The following is an 8,948-nucleotide window of genomic DNA, read 5'->3' on the forward strand; positions in this document are numbered from 1 at the left end:
GGGAATGCCTGTGTGTTATCAGTGAAGCGAGCAGGCATTAATAGTATAGAAGTAGACCGTACTAGGTCACGCAGGTCCTTATAGGCCTGTGGATTTAAATCCAGGTGAGTCGAAGAAACCATCAGCGGGGCTTTTAACAGCACAGGGACTGTTTTCCATTTTTAAAGGTAGTTCATTCAGTATTTGCTGCATTTCTGGACCTGTGTTTAGCATTGAAGGCACAGTGGTCCCCTGAAAGAGAAGTAGGAATTAGCAGACTGAAGGGAAAGAAGGAGGCCACTTTGGGTAGAGAAAACAGTGTGAAAATCCTGGAGGCAGGAACGCTGGGGTACATTGGGGTTAGAATGTGGCAGGGCCTCTCCACATGTCTTGGCCTGTCGCCTCTGTTCTTCTTCCCTTCCCTTTTTCTCTGTCTCCCTTTCTCTCTCTCTCCTTTCCTCCCTTCTTCCCTCCCTCCCCACAGATCCACTTGATTCTGACACCAACCTCTTCACCTCCCCAAACGGAAAAGGAACGCACAGCAACTCCTAAGGGGAAAGGAGGTGGAGGGAGGTAAAAATCAATGTCACTGAAGATGAAGAAATGCCAATTCACACTACAGGAAGGCTACGGATTTTAGAGTGGCTTCCCATTACTCCCAACACCCTATGAGTGGCAAAAAAAAAAAAAAAAAAAAATCCTATTGAACTCTATTTTTTACCAATCCTTTACTAAGTCATTATGGAAAATTTCAATTTAACAGGGAGGTGGGGTGGCTTTTTAAATGAATTTTTTATTGAAGTGTAACATAGATTCAGACAAGTGACTGGTCATAAGGGTACAGCTCGATGAGTTTTCTTAAAGTGAGCGCGCCTGTATAACCAGCACTCACATCAAAAACAGGACGTGGCCAGATTCCCCGCACCCCGAAGTTCCACTCTTGTAACCCTCTCCACTTACTACCCAGCGGGCTTCTTAAATTTAATTTTTTATTATAAAAATTTCAAGCATAGAGACAAAAATAAAGACTATTCTTTTTTATATAAAGATTTTTTAAAGATTTTATTTATTTATTCGACAGAGATAGAGACAGCCAGCGAGAGAGGGAACACAAGCAGGGGGAGTGGGAGAGGAAGAAGCAGGCTCCCAGCAGAGGAGCCTGATGTGGGGCGCGATCCCATAACGCCGGGATCACGCCCTGAGCTGAAGGCAGACGTTTAACCGCTCTGCCACCCAGGCGCCCCTTTATATAAAGATTTTAAAAATCAGTTAATTAATTTGTCAGAGAGATAACAAGAGAGAGAGAGAGCACAAGCAGGAGGAGCAGCAGGCAGAGGGAGAGGGAGAAGTAGGCTCCCCACCGAGCAAGGAGCCTGACACAGGGCTCGATCCCAGGACCCTTAACCGACTGAGCCACCCAGGCACCCCAAGAATAAAGATTATTCTAATGAGCATCCATGTACCCACAGTCCACCCAGTGTGGTCACAACGTAATATGATACCACGTGCCACATTTGGTGCAGTTTTTTTTTTTTAAGAAAAATTAAAAAACACACTCAGGACCTCCTGGGTAAATGGAGGTCTTAATGGAACAAGGTTCATGGTTCAACCACAAATATTTTTAAGGCAAAATATTAGTGTGTGCCAAGCCCTTTCACATGGACGATCTTTCTCTTAATACATGGACACAATTACAAAATGTAATTACGTTTGTTAAATGTACATTACAAAATGTAAATGATACAGAGGAATGAACGGGGAAGAAGAAATCTCTTTCCAGGGGCGCCTGGGTGGCACAGCGGTTAAGCGTCTGCCTTCGGCTCAGGGCGTGATCCCGGCATTATGGGATCGAGCCCCACATCGGGCTCCTCTGCTAGGAGCCTGCTTCTTCCTCTCCCACTCCCCCTGCTTGTGTTCCCTCTCTCGCTGGCTGTCTCTATCTCTGTCAAATAAATAAATAAAATCTTAAAAAAAAAAAAAAAAGAAATCTCTTTCCCAGCCCTGACTCCCAGTTCCTCAGTTTCTCTCCCCAGAGGCAAACACAATCATTGGGTTACAGTGTTAATCTTCCACACATTTCTCTGTATATATAGCTAAGATATGTAAGAGGATACAGAGTTATGTGTGTATGTGTATGGCTATGGCTTATATCAATAAACATATAGATAGCTAGGTATCTGGTAGATCCTCACTGATATAATCCTTATGATACACATACATACATATATCTATATCTTTTTTTTTTAAAGATTTTATTTATTTATTTATCTGACAGAGAGAGAGACAGCCAGCGAGAGAGGGAACATAAGCAGGGGGAGTGGGAGAGGAAGAAGCAGGCTCCCAGAGGAAGAGCCCGATGTGGGGCTCGATCCCACAACGCCGGGATCATGCCCTGAGCCAAAGGCAGACGCTTAACCGCTGTGCCACCCAGGCGCCCCTCATATATCTATATCTTTTTATGTATCTATATTTATACAGGGAGATATATCAATAGAGATATAGAATATATGTATATCCTCACCTTTTTCGTTACACAAATCATAGCATTCTTTTTGCGCTCTTCTGTATCTTTTTTCATTATTCACATATCTTGCAGCTCTTTGTATAAGGCATGTGGACCTTTCTCATTCTTTTTCATGGCAGACCACTGTACCATTATATCATGAGCCATAAAATGCATTTCCTCACACTCCTCTTGATGAAAGCCTCTTTTAAGTCTTCACAACAACCCTTTACAGAAGAGGATGCTGAGGGGCGCCTGCGTGGCTCAGTCGTTAAGCGTCTGCCTTTGCTCAGGGCGTGATCCCAGGGTCCTGGGATGGAGCCCTGCATCGGGCTCACTGCTCCACTGGGAGCCTGCTTCTTCCTCTCCCACTCCCCCTGCTTGTATTCCCTCTCTCACTGGCTGTCTTTCTGTTGAATAAATAAATAAATAAAATCTTAAAAAAAAAAAAAAAAAGAGGATGCTGACCCCTACGAGGTCAAGTGACTTGCCCAAGATCCCACGGCTAGCCTGTATTCCAACACAAACATTATTTCATGGCCATCAGAACTGTTGAGAGCTTCTCTGTTTCAGAGCTAGACCCTGACAATTATTTGAGTTACCACAGCTTAGTCTTGTGACTAGGATAGCAGAGGAAAGAAAACCTGAGAATTTCTTCCTTTATGAGGCTAACTAGGCTTCATAACTGGAGCCAAGCGTAACATGGGCGTTTTTAATGGGCGAATTTTGTTACTGCTTAGATTTTGATGGGGTCCTTAATGGGCCCGGAGCAGGAAGGATACCCTGGCAGAGCTTTGATCAGTCTGGTGCCTACAGTTCATGTGGGCGTCACGTTTTCCCTGGCAGATCGTTCCTGAATGCCTGTAATAATGCAACCAGCAAGCCGAAAGGTGTTAGTCATTGCTGGCATTTGAACAGGAACTTCAAATGCATACAGGCATTTGAAAGTCATGACAAACTTGTAGGTAGGCAGGCAAAGCAGCTACTGCTAATCTCATCCTATGGACAAGAAAACCCAAACTCTGAAAGAGCCCCTGGTGGCTAAGCTAGTGACAGAGTGAGGTCCCCAAAACCAGATCCTTCAATCCCGAGGCCACAGAAGACTCTTCTGGATACACTGTCTTACTTTCTAATGTTGATCAAAGGGATACATTATAATTGTAAGAGGGGAATGGCCTGAGAGGAGACGGAGGACCAAGCACAAGCAAAGGGGAAGGAGAAGGGTGGAATTAAGACTCCCCTCTGGGGGGCGCCTGGGTGGCTCAGTCGTTAAAGCGTCTGCCTTCGGCTCAGGGCGTGATTCCGGCGTTCTGGGATCGAGCCCCACATCAGGCTCCTCCGCTGGGAGCCTGCTTCTTCCTCTCTCGCTCCCCTGCTGTGTTCCCTCTCTCGCTGACTGTCTCTCTGTCACATAAATAAATAAAATCTTTAAAAAAAAAAAAAAAGGCTCCCCTCTGGGACTAAACCCTAGCATGCTCTCTCTTCTCACTCCGCTCCAGCCACGGAGACCTCTGTTCTGGTAGATTCAGTGTCCCATTTCTTAAAACAAATATCTTGACACGTTATGAAATTTATAGAGACTATAACCTTCTGACACACACAATTTTTTGTTTTTACTTTGTGTGTTTTATTTTCCCCAATAGCCCCCGAGCTCCTTGAAGACAGGGATAGTATCCTTACACATCTTAGTATCTCCCTCCGTGCATTTCAGTACGTGCTCAATCGCAGGTTGCTGTTTTGATTGCTATTGAAAGGAAAGGCAACATACAGACAGCAAAGTGCGCCGACTGTTTCCACGTGCACCCTCGTGTTAGTTCTGCCTGTCCTTGAGATTCAGATACATAGAATTACAATGTGTGTCCCTTTTTGTGTCTGGCCTCTTTTGGAAGCCTGTGAGATTCATCCATGTTGTTAGGAAGTGGTAGGTCCTCCTGTTATGATTGCTCAATCCTTTCCAACCGTGTAACTACGCCATAATGTGTTAATTCTCCTGTTGAGTTGGGGGGTGCCCAACCTGGGCTATGGTGAGTAAAGCTTTTATCAACATTTTCATACCAGTCTTTCTGTGGACATAAATACTTATCTTCTTGGGTGAGATAGACCCATAGCTAGACCATAGAGGAAGTGTTTATTCTGCTTCAGTAAATACTGCTATATTCTAACTGCATTTGTAAAGGAGAAAAAGGAAAATATTCTTTATGTAAGACATGTATTGGGCGCCTGGGTGGCTCAGTCGGTCAAGCGTCTGCCTTCGGCTCAGGTCATGATCCCAGGGTCCTGGGTTCGAGTCCCATGTCAGGCTCCCTGCTGGGGAGTGGGGAGTCCGCTTCTGCCTCTCCCTCAGCCCCTCCCCCTGTTCATGCTCTCTCTCTCTCTCTCTCTCTCGCTCTCTCTCAAATAAATAAATAAAATCTTTAAGAAAAACCATGTACTTACATATGTAAATGATAAGGTGTGACTTCCCTAGATGATGTAAAGAAGTAGTCAGAGATTGGCACCTACTTGCAATGACATAGTTTGGATTTATGAGAAGACAACTGTAATATGAACAAATGTTGAACTTTTTCCTTTATAGTTGATATTTTGAAAGAGGTATGTGTATATATATATATATATATATACTCAGCCTTTTTACATGTATTTAGGATCACAGTGAACGAGGCAGCTACGACGGCAGCCAAAAAACAATAGGTTTTACTAAGAGTGTTGCCTTCGGTGAAGGGACTTCCCAAATATAATGAACAGCTCTTGGTTAAGATCCAAACAGAACAAAATGCAATCTTCTTTCAATGTACGTCATAGTTGAATAACTGGAAAATTCAGTGTATATTAAAAGCAAGCAAGAGGGATGCCTGAGTGGCTCAGTTGGTTAAGCGTCTGCTTTCAGCTCAGGTCATGATCTCAGGGTCCTGGGATCGAGCCCCATCAGGCTCCTTGCTCGGCAGGGAGGCTGCTTCTCCTGCCTGCAGCTCCTCTTGCATGTGCTCGCTCTCTTTCTCTCTCTCTCTCTGACAAAGAAATAAAATCTTAAAAAAAAAAAAAAAGCAAGCAAGATATATCTCGAGTTCACATGTAAAATGAAGTTAGATTCTTGGCATATATTGTTAGATGTCTGGTGGGGACACTGAGAAGCCACTCAGCCGTGGGAAATTGGCCCTCCCCCTGTAAGGGTGATGCCTTCATTCATAGTGAGATTCAAAACCCCCGCAAACTTCCAAAATGACCAGAGGGGGCAGTGTCACCCCACTGAGAACCACTGTCCAAGACCTGTTCTGTTCAGTATGGTCAACAATAGTCATCTGTCACTTGTCATATATTAAATGAAATTAAAAGTGCAGTTTCTCAGTCATACTAGCCACATTTCAAGTGCTTAAAAACCACATGTAGCAAAAACTACCCACATAGAAAAGTCCAGGTCCATATGGTTCCGCTGGTTAATAATTCTGCAACTACTTAAAGAATTAACACCAGTTCTTCACAAATTCTTTGAGAAAATAGAAGAGGGACTACTTCCCAACTGATTCTATGAGGTCAGCATTACCCTGATACCAAAACCAGACAAAAGTGACACGAGAAAACTTCAGACCAATATCTCTTATGAATAGAGACACAAAGATTCTCAACAAAACACTAGAAAATCTGGGGCGCCTCAGGGCGTGATCCCGGAGTTCTGGGATCGAGCCCCACATCAGGTTCCTCTGCTGGGAGCCTGCTTCTTCCTCTCCCACTCCCCCTGCTTGTGTTCCCTCTCTCACTGACTGTCTCTCTCTCTCTCTAATAAATGGGTAAAATCTTAAAAAAAAAATACTAGAAAATCTAACACACAGGGGCGCCTGGGTGGCACAGCGGTTAAGCATCTGCCTTCAGCTCAGGGCGTAATCCCGGCGTTATGGGATCGAGCCCCACATCAGGCTCTTCTGCTATGAGCCTGCTTCTTCCTCTCCCACTCCCCCTGCTTGTGTTCCCTCTCTCGCTGGCTGTCTCTATCTCTATCGAATAAATAAATAAAATCTTAAAAAAAAAAAGAAAATCTAACACACAAACCATGACCGAGTGAGATTTATTAGGAATGCAAAGTCGGGTTAGCATATGGAAATGAGTTAATGTAAGGCACCATGTCAAAAAAAGAAAAACCACGTGATCATTCAATATGCAAAGAAAAAAAAAAGGATTTGACTAACATGCAAAACATCTTCATGATAAAAACACATTACAAACTAGGAACAGAAGGGAACTTCCTCAGTATGATATACAGGACATCTACAAAAAATCCACAGCTAACATCATACTTAATGATGAAAGATTGAAAGCTTTTCTCCTAAAATCAGGAACAAGACAAGAAGTCTACTCTCACAACTTCTATTCAATGCTGTGCTAGCGTTTCTAGCCAAGGCAATTCAGCAAAAAAGTCAAATAAAAGATATCTAGATTAGATAGGTTTGCAGGGGACAGACCTTGTATATAGAAAATCCTATGGAATTTACCAAAAACCTATTGGAAATTATAATGAGTTTAGCAAGGTTGGAGGGTAAAAGATCCATAGACAAAAAGCAATTGTATTTTTGTACATTTATAAAGACCAATCCAAAAAGGAAGTTAAGAAAACAATTCCACTGGGGCAACTGACTCTTGATCTTGGCTCAAGTCATGCTCTCAGGGTCGAGAGATCGAGCCCCACGTCAGGCTCCTCATTGGACATGGAGCCGGCTTAAGATTCTCCCTCTCTTTCTCCCTCTGCCCCTACCACCTCTCTAAAAAACAAAACAAAATAATTCTACTTACAAAGGCACCAACAAAGAATGAAATGCTTAGAAATAAATTTAACAAAAGAAGTGCAAAATGTATGCTCTGAAACTAGAAAGCATTCCTGGAAGAAAATAAAGATCTAAGTAAGAGGAAAGACATCCCATGTTCATGGATCAAAAGAGTCAATGTTGTTAAGTTGGTAATACTTCCAAAACTGATCTACAGGTTCAGTGCAATCCCTATCAAAATCACAACTTGCTCTTTTTAGAAATTGACAAGCTCATCGTAAAATTCGCAAAACATTTTTTTAAAATATCTTATGTATTTATTTGTCAGAGAGAGAGAGAGTCCAAGCTGGGGGAGCAGCAGGCAGAGTAGGCAGAGGGACTAGCTTTTCAGACTCATGATTTCGATAGGAGCATTAAGCGTCCCTTAAAAAATTTATATTACAAGTCATTTAATGAAAAATATTAAGTGAATAAAAGTATTGTTATGCACAGACATGGCAAACATGGGAGTATGGGAAACACTGCTGAGCCAGCATTAGTTACTTTAAAAATATATAACGACTTGTGCATTTTACTATATAAAAATTGTACCAAAAAAAAGGACTGTACAAAAATACTGGACTCTAGTTAAGGCACATGCTGAAGCGTTTAGAGGGAAGTGTATTAGGGGCGTCTGGCTGACTCACTCGGTGGAGCATGAGAGTCTTGATTGCGGGATTGTGGGTTCGAGCCCCATGCTAGACGTAGAGATTACTTAAAAACAAAATATTGGGGCGCCTGGGTGGTTCAGTCGGTTAGGCATCTGCCTTCGGCTTGGGTCACAATCCCGGGGTCTTGGGATCAAGTCCTGCATATGGCTCCCTGCTCAGTGGAAAGTCTGCTTCTTCCTCTCCCTCTGCTGCTCCCCCTGCTTGTGCTGTCAAATAAATAAAATCTTTTTAAAAATAAAACAAAGTCTTTAAAAAAACCACAGGGAAGTGTATTAAAGCCAGCCTCCTGCTTTGAAATACAGTACAAAAATCAGAGACTCATTTGGATAGAGTGTTACATATGTGATAAAGTAATGTAGCAAAATCTTCACCACAGAACCCAGGTGGTGCCTACGGGAGCACTTATCGTATGGGGTGCCTGGGTGGCTCAGTCGTTAAGCATCTGCCTTCAGCTCAGGGCGTGATCCTGGAGTTCTGGGATCGAGCCCCATGTCAGGCTCTTCCCACGGAAGCCTGCTTCTTCCTCTCCCACTCCCCCTGCTTGTGTTCCCTCTCTCGCTGGCTGTCTCTATCTCTGTCAAATAAATAAATAAAATCTTAAAAAAAAAAAAGGAGCACTTATTGTAGGCATTCTTTCAACCTCTCTGTATGTTTGTAAACTTACATGTTGGGGGAAAATATACGTAGATTGCCCCATACAGTGAATGAATGAATGAATGAATGAATGAATGAGTAAAGCCTCAAAGACTAGGTAGAAATCTGCTGAAATGCTTTCTTTCTTTCTTTTTTTTTTTTTTAAGGATTTTATTTATTTATTTGACAGAGATAGAGACAGCCAGCGAGAGAGGGAACACAAGCAGGGGGAGTGGGAGAGGAAGAAGCAGGCTCATAGCGGAGGAGCCTGATGTGGGGCTCGATCCCACAATGCTGGGATCACGCCCTGAGCGGAAGGCAGACGCTTAACCGCTGTGCCACCCAGGCGCCCCTGAAATGCTTTCTTTA

This window comes from Ursus arctos, unplaced genomic scaffold (assembly GCF_023065955.2).
Source record: "Ursus arctos isolate Adak ecotype North America unplaced genomic scaffold, UrsArc2.0 scaffold_2, whole genome shotgun sequence".
NCBI lineage: Eukaryota > Metazoa > Chordata > Mammalia > Carnivora > Ursidae > Ursus > Ursus arctos.